General features: G+C 35.1%; 1 protein-coding gene across 7 annotated transcripts in view; it reads right to left on the bottom strand.

Moving 5' to 3' along the window:
- The window catches only part of DMD (dystrophin), a 2,248,143-nt gene that overhangs the window by 794,493 nt on the left and 1,429,900 nt on the right, over window positions 1-23,750 (bottom strand). The gene's annotated exons all lie outside the window — the stretch shown is intronic.

A 23,750-nucleotide genomic window follows, 5' to 3' on the forward strand; every position in this document is an offset into this window, starting at 1 on the left:
ACATATAAATACATATACATGAAAGTACACCTGACTGCTGTATAGCTCAAGATATTTTTAGAAAGTGCACAAATGACCAGAAAAATAGAATGTTATCAGAAACCCAGAGGCCCCTCTTGTCCCTTGCAGCAACTACCTCCAAGTATAACCAGTATCCTGTCAAATTCAATTTTGTTTGCTATATTGAACACTAAATATATGGAATGATATGCTATGTACTCTTTTGTGTCATGTCTCTTTCATTCAACATAATCTTTATAATAATCAACCATGTGGTATATAGCTTAATTTGTTTCATCTCCTGGCTGTAGAGTACTGAACTGTTTACATATGTATCTCTACTGGTGGCCATTTGGATTGTTTCCATTTTGGGGACATTTAGATGTTTTTTTGTTTTCAATTTAACAAATATTTATTAAGGACTTACTAACTTCCAGCAAGGCTACTGGGCATTAGGATTCAAGACAGATACATTGTGTGACTTGCCTTGATGATCTCAGTCCATGAGAGGAAACAAGTGATCCCCATGTGTAAGAAAAAGACATGGCCTGTCTCATTTATAGCCTGTTCAAAGACAGAGTGTTGAGAGAACTACTATTACATTCTTTCCCCAAACCGGGTCCACTTATTGAATTTATCCTTGTCTATATTCAGTTTCGCTCTTTGATTAGAGTTTGTCCAAAATCTGTTCTAGGGCATGTGAGGAGACATTTTCTTTTCTGTCTATTCTCAAGAAGGCAGACCCTATGAAAACTCAAGTCATATTCTGGGATCCTATGGAAACCCAAGTCACATTATATCACTGTTGCAGTCAAAACTTTTCTATTGCTTCCCAATGTATCCACATCAAAGCCAAAGTCATTACAGTGTCCTGTGAGGGTCTAGATCTGTGGTAGATAGGGTAGATACCTTCCCATGTGGCTACTGAGAACCTGAAATGCTAAGGGAGAAATTAGATGTGCTTTAAGTGTACAATATACACCAGATTTCAGAGACTTAGTTAAAAAAATATGCTTTGTACTTTTTACTCAAGTTTGTTGAGAACCTACAAACTGCTGTAAAATAATAAACTATTTTAAAAGAGAATGGAAAAAATTTCATTAACACTTGCTTTTTTCATTAATACTTTCTATGTGATGTACAGGTTGAAGTAATATTTTTAATATATTAGGTTAAGTGGAATGTATTCCTTTAATCTGTTCCTACTTTAAAAAAAAAAAAAGATGTGATGACACAAATTTCAATTACATATGTGGCTTACCTTATTTTTCTATTGACCACCACTGATCTATGATATCTGCTGATGCCCAATCTCCTTACTTCTTTGACCTCACTTCCATCTACTCTGTATTTCTCTTATCTTTTTTGAGGCCCTCTGGCTTCGTTGCTGTGAACCCTAAATATACTACATGGGTCCCCACTTCTGAATCTCTGTACTTGTTGTGTGTTTCTGCAGACAATGTCCTTCCCTCAAATCTCAAATATGGCTGTCCCCTTCATCTTCCGCAGGTCTTCCCTGATGACCCTACCAAAAATTACACTTTTCCTCCCAAATTTCTATTCTTTCTCCCTGTTTTTATCTTTCTAGTTCTTAAAATGTAACTAAGCTATAATTTGGTTATTTTATATAATGTCTATCTCACACACATGAAACGAAGCTTCCTGACGGCAAAGATTTTTATTTATTGCCGTGGCCCTTGCTCCTGGAACAATGCCTGGCACAAAACAGATGCTAAATCAGTAACTTTTGCATTAATGAATGAATTCTGCCATCATCATTTTCCATTTTACATGCATTCCTATTTTAAAAGAATCCTTCCTATTCTTTGTAATACCAATAGGTGATGGGGACTAAAAAGTACACCTGTCAAGATGAGTAGCTGGTGATGTATGGAAGTATTGAATCACTATATTGTATACCTGACACTAATATTACACTGTATATTAACTAATTAGAATTTAAATAAAAACAAAAAAAAGAATCTTTCCTATTCTTTGTAATACTGATTCTGAAACATGGTTTAATTTACTTGAAAATGTGTATGACAATATTTCACCAAACTGAAGACACCTTCAGTTGCAGGTCATATAAAACCATCCTCAATTCTGCCAGGCGGGAATCAGAAAAGGCGTGGTGCTGATGAAACAATGATGTTTATCGTTTAAAGGCTTTCTTCGATTAAGAAGATGTTCTTTTAGAATCTTTTATATTTTTGTCATATATTCCTCTTGCATACACATGAGAAGTAAAATACAAGTGATAAATTGATGAGGTTGTCCTAAGACTTTCTTGTATTTAGGACTTGCCTCTCCTGTATGACTTTTCCCTTCAGAGTAACTGACCTCTGTCTTTACCCATACCCTATCAGAGGATGATTTTTTAAGAGGGCCCCACCACTATTTCTCAGATTTTCTTCCAAACCACATGTGACCTGGCCAGGAGAGATTGTAAAACCCACTCTGGTTTCAGTGATTTTAATGTGATAAAAAGTGCAGGTTAAAACAGATGAAATTTAGTTCAGTAGCACAGTTTCCCAGTGCTGATATAGTGATTTAGGTTCTTTGACTGCTACAAAGTTGCTAGTCAATTCAGGATTTTTTTAAAAAAATTCATAATATAATGACAGTTTACTGTTATCTTTAGCTTATAATTATGAATGGATATTATTATTGGCATTATCTGCCTGATGCTTGAGCTTATTTTCCATTAATAGAGTCAATAAAGATTTGGCATTACTTTCCATGGGAATTAATGTTTGATTGCATGAGTTTTTGCCAATGACAAATATTTTGCCCCTCTTGTATGTGAAAAGTAAGCACGCAGACATCAATGCCTAACGTTGACATTACAGATTAGCAAAGTGTTCAAGATTTATACAGGAAGGGTTAAGAAATAAAGCTGGTGAGGTGGCTAGCTGCTGGTGTATGAAGTACTTATAACGTTTTGTTTTAATATGTAGGTGATGAACAACTTAAAGGTTTTGAGAAGGGCAAGATTTCATCCAAAGCCCCCTCTGACTATCCTGTGGAAAGTGGATGTGGGCACAGGTGGTATGGCAAGAGACTGAGGAATCAAGTATGAGACTCTCATAAAAGGACAGGCATAAAGTAATGAAGGTTCAAGTCATCAAGATCTAAGAGAGGAAAAGGGTAAGGTAGAATACATGAAAAATGTAGGAGGAAATTCAACAGGACCTGTCGATAAAAGGAGACAGACTGGTATTAGTGGCTAGTGATTGCTGAGTATGTGGTAGCCACCGAATCAAGTATCAAGACCCCACATTACTAGAATGAGATGGTACTCATCTTTCCTTATTTGCAGTTGAAAGAAAATCCAGCTTAATATTTTACCCAAGGTCATACAGCTATTAAATAGTCAATCCAACATTCGGTCCTGGGTCATCTGGGTCTGTGCACTTTTCCTGACCATTACATCTGGTCTATGAGAGCTTCCACCTTATCTAGCTGAGGAGACAGTATTTACTCCAGCAGAGAGTACAGTGAATTGCATCAGATATTTAGGGGAAATTACTAGTAGAAAAAATAAGAGATTTGGAACTTAAAGAGCTGGAAATATAGATTTCAGAGTCCTCAGCAATAAATCGGTGGATAAAATATGGTAAACTAACTTGCACTAATCATTTACTCTTCGTATTTGGCATCTTCTGAGTCCATTCTTTCTTCATTTTCACATTAATGACTAGTAATTCTCCCTCTTGTTCATTTAAATTGATAAATTAAAGAAAAAGTCCATTTCACAGCTATTCATTGATTTTTTTTTAAATGTATGGGTAAATTGCAGCTCTTGCTCCTCTTCCACTTTCCCTTCTTTGATGTGGAAAGCCAAAGGAATGCCTAGAGTATTCTTCTGGCCCCTCCAAAAGCTACAGGGGCCTGTGAAGGAGTTATTCATTTCAACAAACACTCAGCTGAAAGGGAACATGGCTCTCCCTTCTTGCAGTCCACATTCTTGTTTTCACTGATGATCCTGAAGCCCCTACCTTTGACTTTACAGGAATGAAAGGGGAGAAGGGAGGAAGCTGAACCTCATGAGACAAACTACACTCCCTACAAAACTATCCCAACCCATCCGGTCCTCTGACATGGACTGGGACATGAAGTACAGAGGAGGTTGAAACCACTGGGAGTAAACAGTACTGTTGTCCTTCGTAAACTCCACGGGAAAGTGGCTGGTGTCAGTTGCTGACAGCTTGTTTTAGAATGTGGAAGAGAATCATTTTTCCACAGACTCTGGACTGAGAAGCAATTCTTAGAGGAAAAATTCCATTATAGACATCCTTTATTTGTTTAAAAGTTCTAAGATGGGGGCGCGTGGGTGTCTCAGGGGGTTAAGCCTCTGCCTTTGGCTCAGGTTATGATCTAGGGGTCCTGGAAGAGCGCTCCGCATCGGACTCTCTGCTCAGCTTCCCCTGCCTGCCACTTTGCTTACTTGTGATCTCTCTCTGTCAAAATAAATAAAATCTTAAAAAAAAAAAAAAGCTCTAAGATGGTTCAAATACTGTGTCTAGGTTTCAAGGGTGTGTGTGTCAATCTGCCTCATCATTTTCCCTTTTTCTTTCCCTTTTCCTTTCCTCCCTCCTTCCCTCCTTTTCTTCCTTCCATCCATCCTTCCTTCCTCCCTCCCTCCCTTCACAAATCTTTGTCTCCTTTAGTATTTGGCTACATCATCTTGCAGTGTCCCAAATACTTAAGAGCAACCTTATTCCTAACATTATTTTTCACTCATTTGAGTTAACTGAAACTTTGCTAAAATCAGATTACATTTATAAAATCTAGACAGATGGGTAAAAGATTTTCTCAACCTTCATCTAGAAATTGACCATAATAGGGAGAGAAAAAAATCCAAAACCTAACAAACAAAAGCTTGAAGAACAAGAGAGAGTAATAGCAAGCAAACAGACAAAAAGCACCATAAACCTAGAATAAAATTGTAGAAGCAAGTATCCTCAACCTCACTTCAAACCTGTCTCAAATTAATTACTTGCATATATTTTTCTTTCAGGAATATTCAGCCAAGAAAAAGAGGGAAAATGTATTTATCCTTTTTAATTAAGATTTATATATTTAATTGCCATCAAACTCTATAAATATTGTGTACTGACTTTCCAAATTTAATATTCTACTGCATTTCATTAGGTCATTAACTATTCTTTAAAAAATTGATTTTTATGATCTGAGTAATAACCTATATGAAGGTATACCATATTTCGCCATTCTTTTTTTACTAGACATTTGGTTTGGTCTCTTTTTTCATTATAATAAGTAACTCTACAGAAACACATTTTTTAATGCATTTTGGCTTACGTATCTTCTAATTTCCTTAGAATGAGGAAGAAAAGTACACAATAAGAACAGTAATGATTTTGATACACATTGCTAAATTTCTTTGCAATGCCAGTAACAAGAACACTCACACTCTTCTACCAGCATTTATAAAAACACCTGTCTCAATACACATTTTCCACTACAGCTCATTATGATTTATATGCTTGATAGAAGAAAAAGTTTGTCATGGATTGTTTTCCATTTTTTATTAACACAAAAGTTGAAAAATGTGTATATTTGTGTGTTTGTCATTTGTTTCTACTATCAGTTGTCTGCTGTGTCTGTTGCCCATTTTTCCTGTGTTTTGTTTGCAAAAGCTCTTTTTATGTTATCTACCTCGATACAAAATAAAAATTAAAAAAATACTGAGAATATTTTTCTAGTTTCCCTTTTACCTTTTTTATATTTATATTTTGTTTCTAAATAAAATGTTATCACTTTCTTTGTGATTTCTTTCACTGATACTACTCTGAAAATTTCTTTCATTGATACTACATCCTACTGTTGTTTAAATATTCACCTTTATATTATTCTGGATCATTATGCTTTCATTTAAAAAGAATAAAAAGTTAGTCCATCTTAAATTTATATTGCTAAGCTTCTAACCTTGAAGAGTCTTTGAGAAGTTGATATTTTCCCCCAGCACAATCTATTCTCTATTGATTTGTGGTGATTTCCTCATTTTGTGTTTTATGTGTAATGAGGTCCTATTTACTGATCTACTATAGATTTTTTGATAGTAATGCACTACTTCAAGCACTGCATCTTTAAAGGAGGCTTAATTTCTGGTAGGTTAATCTCCTCTCTTACCTTTTTACGTGATATGAGTATTACCTATTTATGTAATATGAGTATCATTTGGTCAAATCACAGAATAAATCTCATTGTGATTTTGATAAGGATTCCATCAAATCAAATTATTGTTGTGAAGACTTACTATCTTTCCAGTATAAATCTGTTAAATTTTCTATATTTACAGTGCATTTGGAGTGTGTCTATAACTCATCCGTGTATTATAAATAATTAAGTATGTTTTCTAATTAACTTTCAGCATCAGTTTGAATGGCAGTGACTTGCATATGATTTTATGGATATTAACTGTATACTAATCTAGAAAACTCGTAAGTACTCCTAGAAAGAATAAATCTTCGTTTAAAAAGTAGAAGTTTTGGCTAAGCTATTTGCCATAATCTTTCTCTTCACACAATGTTTGTGGAAAACTTTTCTGATGATTTAATTTTTTAAAAAAGTACAGCACCCTTTAAATATGAAAACATTTGGTAGTCATTTCTTGCCTAGGTCTGTTTTTTGTACTTTGAAATATAAAAAAGATGGTGCCAAAATCCCACCGGGACCTTGTTATAATCTGCTTTTTCAAGCGCATGTGTTTTCTGAAATTTCAAAAGCCTCGATTTGAAGTTTTAAAAGCTGCAATTTGAATTTATATATTCAGATGATTGCAGAAAAGCAAAGGAACACAGTTAGCATTTCCAGGCTTGTCTCTTGACAGAACAGTTTAAATGTGCTTTATATTGGCATTCATCACATGAAGTGTTATTTCTTTGTTTACCTACTCGGTTAATGCTTATGGTAGGATTTATTCAGGCATGTGGTAGTAATAATAATGAATGGGATATTTAACATTACCCATCTGCAATTAAGTGCTAAATATTTTACTTTTAGAGGCATTTCAATACATTTAGCTATTTTTTTTTAAAGAATGGCTTCTGTTTGAAATATTGGCTCTGTTGCCGTTTACATTATAAATGCTCTTAATGCAATTGAAGGAAGCACATATTATGATGGGGAGAGATTTGCATAATCAGAAAGGAAGAATTATGGATATGCTGCTAAATTCAATGAATTTAACATTAACTCTTAATGAACATGTTCTGTGGGGCTGCTGTTACTGTAAGAGGAAGACTGCCAAATTGCATGGCATGGTTTTAGAAGGGGAGGATCTACCAAGTGTTTCAGGCCAAGCGCTAGATATTTTCACATTTGAATCTTTTTAAATACTCAATACATTCCTTGTATTGCCTTTGTAAAATTGCCAATAAAGAAAGTGAAGCCCTTGGGAGATGTACATACTGTATACACCTGAATATAAGGTGATTATCTCTACCATTTCCCAAATAAGTACCTCTCTAAAATTTTGATTAACAGTAACATAGAAATTTTGGAAAATATAGAATCAACTCCAGCTCATCTATACTGCTTAATTAATTTGATTGCACATACTAACTTAAAATTACGTATTATATTAGAAAGATCACATTTCCCATTCACAGTTTATACAGTAGTTGTGTATACATTCCTCACATTCACGTTCTACATTGGAATTTTCACTCTGGTGGATCCACTTTTTGAGTCACATGATTCAGTTTTCAAGACAGAGTTATCTTCACTTCTACCCACATGGCCTGATGTATGGCACTGCTGAGTCCATGTTTAAGATTCTACTGGAAAGTTTACTCCAAGCCATAAGCACACTTAACAGCAGACAATTCTATGTTATGTAAAGACAGTTTTTCTCTTTGTTGTGCCACATGTCCGTGAGGTACACAATGTAATCACTTACTGAGTTGCTTATAAAAAATCTTTACAGACCTTGTTTACAATGACATACAACTCTTTCAACTGTGATGTCATACCAACAAAGCTAATCATGACTTCTGTTAATTACATTTTTTCCCCATTTCTTTCCTCTATCAAGTGACTTCTGCAGATGACCAAAATCATCATCAATTGAGGTGAAATTAATACAACTTTCCCAGATAGTAGTTTTTTGTTCTGATCAAAATAAAACGAGGGTCTTATAACATGAGAAACTTCAAAAGGATTCAAATGTAAGGTCTCTCTTAAGGTAAAAACAAAAACAAAATAAAAAACCACATTGAGTGCCTGGGTGGCTCAGTCGATTAAGCGGCTGCCTTCAGCTCATGTCATGATCCCAGGGTCCTGGGATCAAGCCCCGCTTCGGGCTTCCTGCTCAGTGAGGAGCCTACTTCTTCCTCTCCCACTCCCCCTGATTGTGCTCTCTCTCTCTCTCATGTTCTCTGTCTCAAATAAATAAATAAAATCTTTAAAAAACAAAAACAAACCAACAAACAACAAAACCAAAAATATACTTAGCCAAGCACATTAACTTCCCCAGGTTATACACTCTATAGGACACTGTCAGAATCAGAACCAAAGCATTAACTATTTTTAAATCAACATGTTTTTCGTACCTGGTTACTGTTAGAGTTACACAATTAGACATTTATTCACTTTGTATATAGCTTGTGTTTCATTAAAATGAAGTGCTCCTGAGAGAAATAACATATCAAAGTTGTTCAGGCTTTTACTTCTCAATAGTAAGGAAAAAATTAAGAAAATGAGAAGGGGTATCATGAAGCTTAGTGGTGAGCTACTGAAAGGAAAAGAAAACCAAATCGAGGCCTTGCAAGTTATTATTTGAGTGCACGAACTTGGAGAAGTTGCTTAACTTCTATAGGCCTCAGTTTCTTCATGCTAAAATTGGGACATTTAACATTGCATGGTTGGTTATATGGATTAAATTTGCTCACAGAAACACCAGTTTTTGTCTATTGCTTTACTAATAGCATTCAACAAGTCACAGAGAAAATACAGAGTTAAAAAAAGGGGAAATTTGGAAACTGAGATGTTATCCTATATCAGAATTTTCCTTAAGCCAACACACTTACATACATACAAGCATTTATAAAGCATGCATGAGTACTCAGAAGGACTATTTGAAATTGAACTTTTTCATGAACCAGTTGACAGCTCTATTTCTCTCTTCTGACAAATTTCCTTGGCACATTTTATGGGGGAAGCACAATTAGAGTCAAAATGCCAATCTATGAGTAAAAGTGCCACCAGATTACACTAATTCTAGGTAAAGTAGATGTAGGATTACAATGCAACAAACATTTATTGAAAGTGTATTAGTGGCTGGTGATACGGCAATGGAGGCAGGCAAGTTTTTGCCCTCGTAGAGCTTATGTTCTATTAGGGGGAGACACACAATACACAAGATATACTGAAACATGTAGATGGCGACATAGTGTTAGATGCTACACAGAAAAAAAATTGAAGCCAGGAAAAAATGGAATACTGAGTTGATTGGAGGGTGGGTTTGCAATTTTATATCAGTCGGAGAAATCTTCATTGCGAAGGGTTATTTGAGTAAAATCATCATGGTAGAGAATGGCAATCTGTTCATCAAAAATTTTGATCTCTTTCTCTTCAACATAAAGATAGCTGTCATTTCCCATCCTCCATTGCCATTAGGTATGGCAATAATGAAATTCTAGCCAAGGGAATGTGAACAAAAGTGAGGTTCACTGATTCCAGCCCTGGTTTATAACTTAATCCCTACACGTGTGATATTCCTTATTGCTCCTCTTTCTAAGCCACATGTCAAAAATGTCAGAGCCACAAAATCAATGTAGCTTGGGTCTTTGATTCATAATTTGGAGGGGAGATCTTTGTTGATCAGAAACAACTCTGTGAATTTTGCATGAGTGAGATATTTGCATTATTGAGCTACTGAAATGCAGACCTTCCTTTTAAGTAGCAGCTTGAATAAAATTAGATAATAAAAGAGGTGAGAGAGAAAGCCATTCAAATAATGGGGGGAGAGCACTCTAAGCAAAAGAAAAAAAACACACACACACAAAGGTCCTGAAGCAAGAGTGTGGTCAGAATATGCCCAGAGCAACCAAAAAGTAAAAACAAAACAAAACAAAACAAAACAACTAAGTGAAGTAGGAGATAAAACAAAACAGCTAAATCTGAAAAGACTACCTAGAATCCCAGGCCTGTCATAATTAATTTTCCCATCAAACTCAGGTCATATTAAAAAAAAAAAATTACTAGAGTAATCTTGGTGGGGGGGGGGCTTGCTAGATTGAACTCTGTTCTCCAATCTGAATTTATTTTTAAAAAATATTTTATTTATTTATTTATCAGAGAGAGAGAGAGCACGCGCAAGCAGGCAGAGTGGCAGAGAGAGAAGTAGGCTCCCCGCTGAGCAAGGAGCCCGGTGCAGGACTCAGTCCCAGGTCCCTGGGATTATGACCTTAGCCAAATGCAGTGGCTTAACCGACTGAACCACCCAGGCTTCCCTCCAATCTCACTTTACTAGTCCGACTGACTAACTGAATTCCTGAATTTCTGGATTTTTGTTGAATGCTTTCATTGCAGGTGCTGGAACTGATTTATAAAAACACAAGGGATATTTTGGATCTTCATCTGTCAGAAGCAAAGTCACATAATTTATTAGCAAAAGCTGTAATAAAGCCATTGCCATGTGGTGGAAGATGTAATGAAAATTGAATGGCTTTAGTTTATTGGCTTTCATTCATAACTAGGTTTTTCTCTTCGCACATATCATCATCTTCCCTCCCAAGGCAGCTTCTCTGTCAGCCTCTATAGATGTCTCTGCCAGCTCCTAGTCTCTTAAGCTAATTATCTGAGGCATCCTTGGTTCTTTCTTGTCTCTTCCTCCTGAAGTTTATCAATAAATGTGTCCTCACAATTCCACGTGAGATAGCTCTTTCAAGTGTGTCCACTTCTCTCCATTCTCCTTGCCACCAACTCTTTCTTCTATCCTCTCTGTCTTTATTACTTAGGGTATTTCTTAACTGGGTTCTGCTTCCTATCTTGCCATCTTCTTATCCATTCTCAACACTTCAGAAGGCATCATCTTTCTAAAATATGTCCTCTTATATCCTCACAGTAACTCCCTAGGATCATTGGAATAAAATCCAACTTCTTCAAAGGGAGCAGAAAGTACAATATGTAACCTCTACTTACTTCTCTTTCTTCATCTTTCTTTGCATTCTAAAATCCATTGAACTTACTCTTCCTTGAAATCCAGTATGGTACTCATGTTAGAACTTATCATACTCTGCTCCTTCTGTCTTGGTTACCCTTCCCCATGTCTTGATCTAGGTAGCTTCTAGTTAGCTTTCCAATCTTAGGTTAGCCATCACTTCTTCTGTGAAACTTTTCTCAGTTAAATATCACCCCCATCCCACTCAAGTCTATGCTATAGGTCCTGTTATATAATCCCACAGCTCTTTATACTGTTTTCATCCCAGGGTATATTGTAATTTCCTATGTCTGTCATTATATTACAAGCACCATAAGGACAAGCACTATACTGCAATCACACTCTAATCTCAGTACTTAGTATGTAGTATCGGTTTAATTCTTAAATTCAGTATCTCAGGATGACACCATGTTAATTGTATATTTGAGAACAATAATACTATTTACATTATTCTTGGGAGATTCTCCATGAAAAATAAAGTATGTGTTATGGAAGACAAAGTCTTATGGAAGATTGACTAAATTAAGGTCAAGAAAGTTGGATTGTTGGGGTTTCTAAACTATGGCCTATGAGCCAAATCCTGCCCACCACTTGTTTTCGAAAATAAAGTTTTATTGGGAACACAGCCACACCCATTCATTTATATGTCATCTATGACTGTTCACATTACAGTGGTGGAACTGAGTAGTTGCAACACAGACTGGGTGTGTCACAAAGCCCAAAGCATTTACTATTTGGCCCTGAACCAAAGTTTGTTGACATCTGCTAGAGAGTAAATCTCTTTCTTAGATACATATTAGGGAATTAAAGGTGTGAGGATTCTGATATAAGATAATCAGTATGATCTTCTTAACTTTATTATGTGTGTGTTCATGAAAATATGTATGACTATTAAAATGTCCCTTCATCCTTTGAAATAATTATTAGCACTTTATACAATTAATAATCTGTAGTACATAAATTGAAGAATGGCTAAAAGGAAAACCAGACACTGCATCTAATTACAAATATTTATTCTGTTTAAAATTTATTAAAGTCTTCCAGTATGAGAAGTTTCATTTATTTGGCTTGAGATCAAACGTGGAAAATAGTAAGAAAGGACCAAGTCTTTGCCTCTTTTTCCTCTTCTTTGAGTTTATGTTATTCAAGTTTCTTTCCTTATTTATCTTTCTTCCTAATCCAAAGCAATCACTTCTATAATTTCACTTTTTTTTTTTTTTGGAAGTCAGTCCTTTTTCTGTGAGTTTTATGGTGATTTTTATTACTGGGCCTGTATTTTGAATTCCTCAGAGTACTTGTAATTTCCACCCCCACCAAAATGTCATCTGTTGTCCAGCACTCTGTACATTCCCAGTAGAATATCAATGCATTAGACAGACAAGGAAGATCAAAGTTCCTCAGAGAGAGAAAAAGGACATATTTTGCTCATTGCTTTCATCCGGAGAAGAAAGGGTAAAGGTTTTTTTCATATGATTTATTTAAAATCTGCACACAACTCCAGGTAAGTTCTTCAGAAACACAGGTTATTATACTTTAAAAGAATATAGCCATAGGAGGTACAAGAATAGTTTTATTCCCTCAAATAGTAGTTCCTGAAGTGTGGTCTGGGAAGCTCTGGGGGTCCTTGAGTTACTTTCAGGGGTTCTGTGAGGTCAAACTATTTTCATAATAATACTATGATACTATTTGCCTTTGTCTCTTTCTATGAATTTTCCAGAGGCTATATTATAATTGATATGGCAATATAATATAGAAGCAAATATCAGCATCAGCTCTCTTTATGTAAATACTAAAGCTATCCTCAAAAAGGTAAAACAATGTCACTGTTAATCTTTTTTGTTGTAGAAAATAGTTATTTTTCATAAGACATTTGTTACTTGTATTAACATGGGTGAGCCATGATAATTTTTAAATGAATAAAGGCTGAAAACATTTCTCAGTTTTAATGTCCAACATGGAAAAACAGAGAGAAATTGTTGAAAATGCTGGAAAACGATAGAAACGAGTAACAATCCTTCTCTTCCATTTCCTCCTCCAATACACTTAACATTTCGAATTTTCTCACAAAACTGAATTGAACAGCTCTTGGCTTCCTAGATGCAGGTATGTGGTCCAAGAGCAAATGTACTTGCAAATGATAGTATGGAATGGCACCTGTTCCTAAGGAGAACAGCAGATCTTACTTAGATTGAGGAGGGTGTTGTGATTTTAACAGGGAGCCCTTCTGAGTAACTGACGTTGAAGCTGAACTGTGAAGTAAACATGCCTAGATGAAGTCTAGAAGAATAGTTTCCACAGAGAGAAAGAAACTTTCTTCGGGCAGTAAATACAGAGAGATTCATAGGAACTCAGAGTAGACCACTGTAATTAAAGTGTAGTGAGCAAGGTAGAGAATGGAAGATGAGGCCAGAGGGAGGAGCAGGGGCCAGAGGGCCATGGTAAGAGTTTGACTTTTATTTTAAGTGCAACAGAAAACCATCTACTCAAGGGTCCTAGTAATTCAAAGGGAGGAATGACCATCTAGGAGTCTAGAAAATATGCTCACTAGATGATGAAGGGTGGAAAGCACTGTAGAAAGAGGATCAGCATAAGGAAAGGCACAGTGACATAGAAGTTCATGGTGTATTTAATGTTTCCATAGTGAAGAAATGTAGAAGGGGATTGGCAAGACAAAGTACTAGAAAGGTAGGTTTTGGGTCAGGTATTGCAGAGCTCCACATGCTTGCAAAGGTTAAAACATCCCTTCTGGAGTGCAAAAGAACCACTAAAGATATTTTAAGAAGAGGTATGGAATAATTCTGTTTATTTTCTAAATAATGTATTTACCAGTAATAAGGATATATAATAAAAGTACTTAAATAGGCTGTGTAAACATAACTTTTACTGAATTATCTTTGCTTATTAAAATTTGATCATAAATAAAATTCATTAGTTTATTATTTATTCAACCTTCCCCATCAATGATTAAATTCCTTAAATATTGTTTATAGGGTACAGAGGAACTTAGTAAGTCTACCTGATAGATAATTTAAGATTAGCTTTGACCCATAACATAGGCTAATTTAGCTAAGCACAACTTTAAAAATAGTAGAATCCAAATGATAATTCCAAGGATTTGTTTTTTTTTTTTTAACAGACTTAGTCATATATGGCAGAGTCAACAGATTATGAACTAAAATATATATTTCCTGGTTCTTAGATCAAGACGACAGACAGCAGACTGACATAGCCCTGAAAAAAATTGTCCATAGGTTCATGAAGATTGAAGGTAGTTTCCCTCTTCACTGGGAGCTGACCAGCATTACTTTCTTGCTGAACACAGGAGTATTATGTTTCTATTCTAGAAAGAAGTTGAGGGTTTCTAACCAACTGCCACATCACTGTATGTGGCACTACAGGACTCAAAAAGGAAAGTATAATGCAAAAGTGAGCAGCAATAAAAGGCCAACAGGTAGTAAATATTGTTTATATAACATTTATGTTATATACTTATTAGAGGAAAATTACATTACCCTCATTACCCTAAGCAAAAAGGACCGTGCCTAAATTACACTGGGTAACAAGAGATATACAAATAGAAATTTTTAAAAAACATCTTGAGAAGATACAAACATACACAAAAATATAATAGTATGACAAGCTCCTATTACCTGTAATCCAGTTTCAACAATTACCAGTATATTGCCAAACTTCTTTCTATATTTTCTAATTCCCAACTACTTCTTTTTTCAGGTTTATTGGAGGATAATGTATATAATGTAAAACTCGCCTATGGTAGGTACATAATTTAATGGTTTTTAGTAAATGCATGGAGTCCTGTGTACCATCACTACACCTTCCTCCTTTCTTCCTTCGTTCATTGGTTTCAACTACAGTACAATGTTGAATGTTGAAGTACTAAAAGTAGATATTCTTGTCTAATTCTTGATCTTAAGGTGAAAACATTCAGTCTTTCACCATTATGAATGATGTTAATCATGTTTTTTTTTTTCTCTAAGATTTTATTTATTTATTTGACAGAGAGAGAGAGATCACAAGTAGGCAGAGAGGCAGGCAGAGAGAGAGGAGGAAGCAAGCTCCCTACTGAGTAGAAAGCCTGATGTGGGGCTTCATCCTAGGACACTGAGATCATGACCTGAGCTAAAGGCAGAGGCTTAACTCACTGAGCCAGCCATATGCCCCTAGTCATGGGCTTTTTATAGATGACTTACATGATGTTAAGCTCTCTTATTTGCTAAAAATTTGCATCATAACTAGCTGTTAGATTTTACTAAATACTTTCTCTTCATCTCTTGACATGATCAATTTTTTGTGTGTGTGCTTTTCCTATTAATACGATATATTACAATAATCACTTTTGGATGTTAAACCCACACTGCATTCCTGGAATAAGTCTCACACAGTCATGGTATATAATCTTTTTTACATGCTCTGGAATCACTTTGTTAAATTTTTGTTAAGGAATTTTATGTTTATGTTTATGAGGGATATTTTTCTATTAATTTCTTTTATTACAATATATTGGATCAGAGTAATGCTGGTGTTACAAAATAAATTGGAATTTTCCTCCTATGCTTTTTTTCTGAAAAAATTTGTGAAGGACTGTTATATAAAAGAATTTTTTTATTAAAAGTTCATGAGTAAATCATTTGTACTGGGGCTTCTTTTGTCAGAAGACTTACGATTACTAATTTAGTTTCTCTACTTATATTAGGTCTATTCAGATGTTCTACTTTTTTTTAATCTATTTTGGTAATTTATGTTCTTCTAGGAATTTGAGCATTTTATGTAATTTGGAGAAATTGTGGCATAAAGTTGTTTATAGGATTACCTTCTAGTCCTAATTTCTGTAGGGTCCATAGTGATGTCTTTTCTCCTCTCTTTATGATTTTGGTAACTTCAGTCTTCTTTCTTTTCTTCTTGGTCAGTCTAACTAAAGTTTTGCCATTTTCGAAATCTTTTCAAACATTAATGCTTGGTTTCACTGATTTTTCTCTATTCTGCTTTTATTTTATTGATTTCTGCTCTAGTCTTCATTATTCCCTTCGGGTTTAGAGTGCTATTTTTCTAGTTTCTTACGGTGAAAACTTGAGTTACTGATTTGAGAATTTTAACCTTTTCTAACATAACTGTTTCAAGTTTGAAATTTCCCTGTGAACACTGCTTTAACTGTATCCCATAAATGTTGACACGTGCTTTTATTTTCACTCAATTCAAAACACTTTCTAATTCCCCTAGTGATGTCACTTTGAGCCTTGGATTATATAAGGTGTTGTTTAATTTCCATGTATTTTGGTATCTCCCAGATTTCCTTCTGTTGTTACATTCTAACATGATTCTGATATGTTAAGAGGACATGATTTTTAATGAATTCAATCCTCCTAAATTAATTGAGTTTTTTTAAGACCTAGCATATGATCTATCCTTGAGGTATGCCATGGGCACCTTAAAAGAATATGTATTCTAAAACAACTAGACTCCTAAATATAAGAAATGAACTGGTGGCTGCTAGAGGAGGGGTAGCTAGGGTGAATTACTGAAATACATAATGAAGACTAAGAGTACGCTTATTGTGATGGGCTCTGGGTAATATATAGAATTACTGAATCATTATATTGTACACCTGAAACTAATATACCACTGTAGGTTAATCATACCTCAATTAAAAAATGCCAAAAAAAAAAAAAAGAAAATGTATTCTGCTGTTATTTGGTAGAGTTTTCTATAAATGTTGGTTAGATGAAGTTAGTTGATAGTATTGGTCTTCTATATCATTGCTGATTTTCTGTCCAACTGGTTGACCAAATATTGAGGGTGGGGTATTAAATCTCTAATAATTGTTGTTGAATTATTTATTATCTTCATTATTACCATTTGAATTCTGTTGATTTCTGCATCATAAAATGTGAGGTTTATTGTTAATTATGTCTTTTAATGAATTACCCTTTTGTAATCATAAATGTCCTTTTTTTGTCACTAGTAACATGTTTTACCTTAAAGCCTATTTCATCTGGCATTGGTATCACCATTTTATTTTTCTTATAGATGATAATTGTATGGTATATCTTTCTCCATTTTTTTTTTTTTTTTACTTTCAAAGTATATGTGTCTTTGGTTCTGAAGCTTTTTTTTTTTTTTTTTTTTAGAATATACTTGGGTCTTTTAAAATATCCAGGCTGCAATATCTTAATTGGAATGCTTAATACATTCACATCTAATGTGACTATTGATGAAATTCTAATTAGATCTGTCATTTTACTCTTTTTTATGTCTCATGTCTTCTTTTGTATGTCTCATAGTACTAACCACATTCTTTTGTTAAATAATTACTTTGGTATACAAATTTAATTCCTCTATTTTCCTTTTAAACTATAATGTTATTTTCTTAAGGTTGTTCTAAAGTTTACATACACAACTTTATTTATCATAGTATACTTTAGATCAACTAATTTAACTCAGTCCTATTAAGTAGGCTATCATAAAAAAAGATTACAAATACTGGCAGGCATATGAAGAAACAGGAACTTTTGTACACTGTTGGTGGGAATATAAATTGGTACATCTACTATAGAACACTATGGAGGTTCCTCAAAATGTTAAGAATAGGACTACCATATTATTCAGTGATCCCACTTCTGGATATATATATAAATCACTACATCCAAGAAATATCTGCACTCTCACATTCACTGCAGCAATATTCACAGTAACTAAAGTATAGGAACAACTTAAGTGTCCATCAATGGATAAACGAACAAAGACAGTATGGTATATGTACATATACAATGGAATATTATTCAGTCTTAAAGAAATCCTGCCACTTGTGATCATGCGAATGTACCCAGAGGACATTGGGGTAAGGTAAATCAGCCAGACACAGAAAGACAAATATTGTATGGTCTCATTTATGTGTGGAATCTAAAATAAAAGTCAAACTCAGAGATACAGGGAGTAGAAATGATGGTTGCCAAGGGCTGAGGGAGTGAGGGAAATGGGGAGATGTTGGTAATTGGTTATAAACTTTCATTTATGATGAATATGTTTGGGGGATCTAATGTACAGCATGGTAACCACAGTTAATAATAATGTATTGCATACTTGAAATTTCTTAAGAGAGTAGATTGTAACTGTTTTCAACACATGTACATGAATGGTACCAATGGGAAGTGACAGATGTTAATTAGCTTGATTTCACTAATGATTACTTAAGGTATACTTTAACAAAATATCACACTGTACATCTTAAATATATACAATTTGTCAAACATACCTTAATGAAGCTAGAAAAAAACTAATTCCAGTAAAATATAGAAACTCCATTCTGATAAGCTCCATTTTCCCTCCTCCTTTGTGCTACTTATCATCATATTCATTGAATCTATGTGTAATAACACAAAAACAGTGATATAATTATTTCACGCAAAAATATGCCTTAAAGACAAGACCATACTTTTCTATTTGTCCAGTCTTTTGTATTTATGTGCATATTTACTGATTCTGTTGCTTTTCACTTGTTCATGTACATTTGACTTAGTGAATAATAGTGCTTTCAGCCTGAAGGAGTTCGTTTAACTGTTTTTTTCTTTTGCTTATAAGTCAGGCCAGCCAGAAAGAAACATTCTGATTTTTTGAGAATGTCTTTATGCACTTTCTAAAGCATGGCTTTCCTTTATCTGAAATTCGTGGTTGATAGGTTTTTTTCTTTTGTTGTTATTCTTTTTTTCCCCAGCACTTTGAATATATCATTCTACTGCCTCTGGCCTTCATTGTTTATGAGAAGTTATCTGCTAATCATATTATATTTCCTTCTACAGAATGAGTCATTTTTCTTTGACTATTCTTAAGATTTCTACATTTGTGGCTGTATTTTAGTAGTTTGACTCCGATGTTTTTGAGCATTGATCCCTTTGAATTTATATTATTTGGGGTTTGTTTAGATTCACTGTATTTCTGCTTCTATATCTTTCTTTTCTTTCTGGAACCTACATTGATAGACTCAATGTTTTCCCACATTTCTGAATTTCTGGTCATTTTTTTCACTCCTTTTTCTTTCTGTTTGACAGATTGGACAATTTCTATTTATCTTCAAGTTTATAGGTTTTTTTTTTTCTAATTCTCCCATTCTGAATTTCCTTTTGAGCCATTTTTAGAAATTTTTAAAACTTCAGTTATGATACCTTTTGATTCCAGAATTTTCACTTGTTCTTTTTTATAATGTGGAACTTTTTTTGATATTTTCTCTTGATGTCCTTGTTGTCATACTTTAATTATTTGAACATGGTTTTCTTTAAGTTCCTAAAAGTATTTATAATAGGAGCTTTGAAGTCTCAGTCTAACATCTGGACCAAGTCAGAGGTGATTTCTATTGCCTGCTTTTTTCCTCCTAACTATGGTGTATAATTCCCTGTTTCTTTGGATGTACCACCATTTTTCTAGAAAAAGCAACATTTTGATATATTGAAGGAGCTCCTGATTCTGATTTTCTTCCACCCCATCAGGGTTGTTGTTACTGAAGTTTTAATAACTTACCTGGACAATATCTGTGAAATGTTTCCCATAGTGGGTGACTGCTAATATCCTTTCTGTTTTAGAAAAAAAAATAGGCCTTGTTTCCTAGAGATCAGAAGAGCTTAGTTGTCATCAGGCAGTGAGGCCAGCAGTTGAGCTCAAATACCTGGAGTCAGTAAAATTTCCAATTTTTGTCAATGAGTCTATATGTGTGTTAGGCAATGTATTCAAAGTTCAGTATTTAAGTCACCCTACAGCAGATATATGGGGATTGTCCAACCCTGTATGACAGTCTCGTTGTTCATCTATCCCTGAAAAATCAAATGCTTGGCTACTTGTCCAGTCAACTGTTTGCCGTAATCAAGACAGCAACTTTAGGACAGCAGAGTTGCTAGTTGGCAAATTCATTTGGTACCTAAATCTCTACTGATACTGTGTTTCTGGGTATGGGGTTTTAGTTGTTTGGCTCCACATAAAATCAGCCCCTCTGGAACTGAAGCTGCCTGTTTTATGTGTAATACTACTTCAATTTAACAACTATGCTGATCAAGCTGGGTGTGGGCAGTGAGTACAGTCCCAGACAAAAACACCATAGAGTCCCACTGTTCTTATTCAAAGTTCAATAGTTTTCCATAAATAATCACTTTCCAATATGTGTAAGTCTTTGATTTCTGGAGTGATGAAATACTCCATCCAGTTTTACTGTTTTCTTCCTTCCTTCCTTCCTTCCTTCCTTCCTTCCTTCCTTCCTTCCTTCCTTCCTTCCTTCCTTCCTTCCTTCCTTGTTCCTTCCTTCCTTCCTTTCTTTTTGGCACATAGATATGTTAAGCTACACCCTTCACTATCCCAGAAGTCCTATTCCCAGAGACTAATTTCTAGGTTCTACCCAGGTGCCAGGCACAGGAATACCCAATTTATTCACACAATTGCTAACCATTACAGCAACCCTAAATGATATACACTATTTTCCTTATTTTTCTAATGAGTAAAATGAGATTCACATAGTTATAGTATCTTGCCAGACAGACAAAAAAGCAAAGTAAAAATATAAACACATAAGTACCATGCTATTTACTTCCAAAGGAAATAAACAAAAGTAGGAGCATAGGGGATTATTGGCCAGCATTTAGTTAGAAGGCTTTTTAATTGGCCAACCTCAATTCCAATTACTTAGTTTCCACTGTGTAGTGGAAAGGTTAATTGGCAAGAAAATAACAAACGTATCAGAAAGCAAGCTATTTTTCTCATGGGTAGGCCCTGATCATTTCAAAAATCATCTAATGACTCATAAAGGTAGAGTTTGGTGTGCACATGAAATCCTAATAAAAATATGACTGATATTCTTCACTGAGTTATATCCATGAAAACCACCTCTAGCAACAAAAGATCATGGAACAGTAATTCTAATCTTAATTCATATTTCTTGATCCTTAATAGGCACCAACATGTTCACAGTTACAGAACATTCCAGAATTTCCATTTCTTTTCATTTCTTTTATACCTAACAACTGCTTCAGAATCTTTGAAGTACTGAAACTCCACAAACAAACACACATTTAAGGATTCTCTTGTCCCCTTTATTTTGCAGACCAACTTTGTCTCTTTATCCACTTTCCCTTTACTCAGGCTTCTCTAGCTTTCTTTCTTTACTAATTACTCAAATTCTACATCATTAAAAATTCATGAATACATCAAAGATAGTATTATCCCTAGATACTGGAAGAAGCACAAATCTGAGAAGATACAGGCTTCAGTCTCATTAACTGGCTGAGGGAGAGGTAATAAAGGTAGTGGGGTGTTCCCCACTTATTAATTTGTCTTGTCACTGCTGTCCTTGTGACCTATTTTGTTCACTTAGGTAAAAATGATCATAATGGGAAAGGCGTGGCTTGGGGTTAGAATCACTGATGATTACTTAGTTCTTAATATTGCTATAACTTTCATCAGTCTTGGTAAAAACTCTTAACCTTTCTGAGCTGCAATTTTATAATTTGTACAATGGACATAATACTACTGTTATCTCTCCATTGCTTACCATGTAAGTCAGGTGAGAGAAGGAACACACCTAAACCTGAGTGGTTGTGAAGATTAAGGGGAAAATATTTGTAAAATTCTTAAGCACTATTTTGTAGCATAAGAACACAAAACTCAGCATCATTAATATTCTTTACAGATTTTATTTATTTATTTATTTATTTGAGAGAGCACTTGCAAGCAGGGGGTTGAAGGAGAGGGAGAGGGCCAAGTAGAATCCATGCTGAGCACAGAGCCCATCACGGGACTTGACCCCATGACCCTGAAATCATGACCTGAGCTGAAATCAAGAGTTGGAAACTTAACCAACTAAGCCACCCAGGGTCTCCTTAGTGTCAATATTAACTCTTATAACTTCCAAGTTTCTAGCTTGGGCAAACACAAAGATAGTGATACCACTCACAGTAGATTTTGTGAAAGAACAGAATATATTCAAGTGTTGGATAGAATGATTCTCAGGAAACAAACTGAGGGTTGTTGGAGTGGAGGGGGGTCGGAGGGATGTGATGGCTGGGTGATGGACATTGGGGAGGGTATGTGCTATGGTGAGTGCTGTGAATTGTGTAAGACTGAGGATTCACAGACCTATACCCATGAAACAAATAATACATTATACGTTAAAAAAAAAAAAAAAAAGAAAGGGGAACCCTCCTACACTGTTGGTGGGAATGCAAGCTGGTGCAACCACTCTGGAAAACAGCATGGAGGTTCCTCAAAATGTTGAAAATAGAACTGCCCTATGACCCAGCAATTGCACTACTGGGTATTTACCCTAAAGATACAAACGTAGTGATCTGAAGGGGCACGTGCACCTGAATGTTTATAGCAGCAATGTCCACAATAGCCAAACTATTGAAAGAACCTAGATGTCCATCAACAGATGAATGGATCAAGAAGATGTGGTATATATACACAATGGAATACTATGCAGCCATCAAAAGAAATGAAATCTTGCCATTTGCGACAACGTGGATGGAAGTAGAGCGTATCATGCTTAGCGAAATAAGTCAAGCAGAGAAAGACAACTATCATATGATCTCCCTGATATGAGGAAGTGGTGATGCAACATGGGGGCTTAAGTGGGTAGGAGAAGAATAAACGAAATAAGATGGGATCGGGAGGGAGACAAACCATAAGTGACTCTTAATCTCACAAAACAAACTGAGGGTTGCTGCGGGGAGGGGGGTTGGGAGAAGGGGGTGGGATTATGGACATTGGGGAGGGTATGTGCTTTGGTGAGTGCTGTGAAGTGTGTAAACCTGGCGATTCACAGACCTGTACCCCTGGGGATAAAAATATATTATATGTTTATAAAAAATAAAAATTATTAAAAAAAAAAGATTTTTGAGGTGGCTTCCATACATGGAAGAGGAAATGCCCCATTAGAGGCTAGATCTGTATGCCTAATCTGGAGCTATACATTGAGATGCATATTAAATCTAGGATCCAAAATAAAATAAGTGATTGTGGCACAGACTACTTATCCGCATACTCTATGATCCATTCTTCCCTTCTTCTCTGTAACAGGAGTCCAATATTTAGCTGCCTAGCTCAGAGACTATGGTCCTGAGAATCAGTTCCCATCAACGAGATGTAAGGAAAAGTGTTGTGCACTCTTTACCCATTCACATTCACACCCATATCCATTCACAAAGAGAATGGGTAAAGTTGTTCCCATTCTCTCTGCTTCCCAATACTGCAGCCTGAAAAGCATGTATGATAGCTGGAGAGCTAATGGTTACCTAGGATCATGATGACAGGAGCCTCATCAAGGGATGGCAGATTTTGAGATAGAAGGAGCCTTGGTCTTTGACATCATAGAGTAATGATGCCAGCTTACCTTGCTGCAGGGTACTTTTATATATGAGAGATGGATATACTTCTATTTCAAGCAGTATATTTTTCTGTACCTCTGGATTAGATTTCTAACTGATAGAAAGAGTTAAAATCTGTAGCTATGGATAAAAACCAGGGAAAGTATATAGATTAAGAGGATAGGGTTGAGGAAATGTCACTC

This window comes from Mustela lutreola, chromosome X, assembly GCF_030435805.1.
Source record: "Mustela lutreola isolate mMusLut2 chromosome X, mMusLut2.pri, whole genome shotgun sequence".
In the NCBI taxonomy this organism is placed as follows: Eukaryota; Metazoa; Chordata; class Mammalia; order Carnivora; family Mustelidae; genus Mustela; species Mustela lutreola.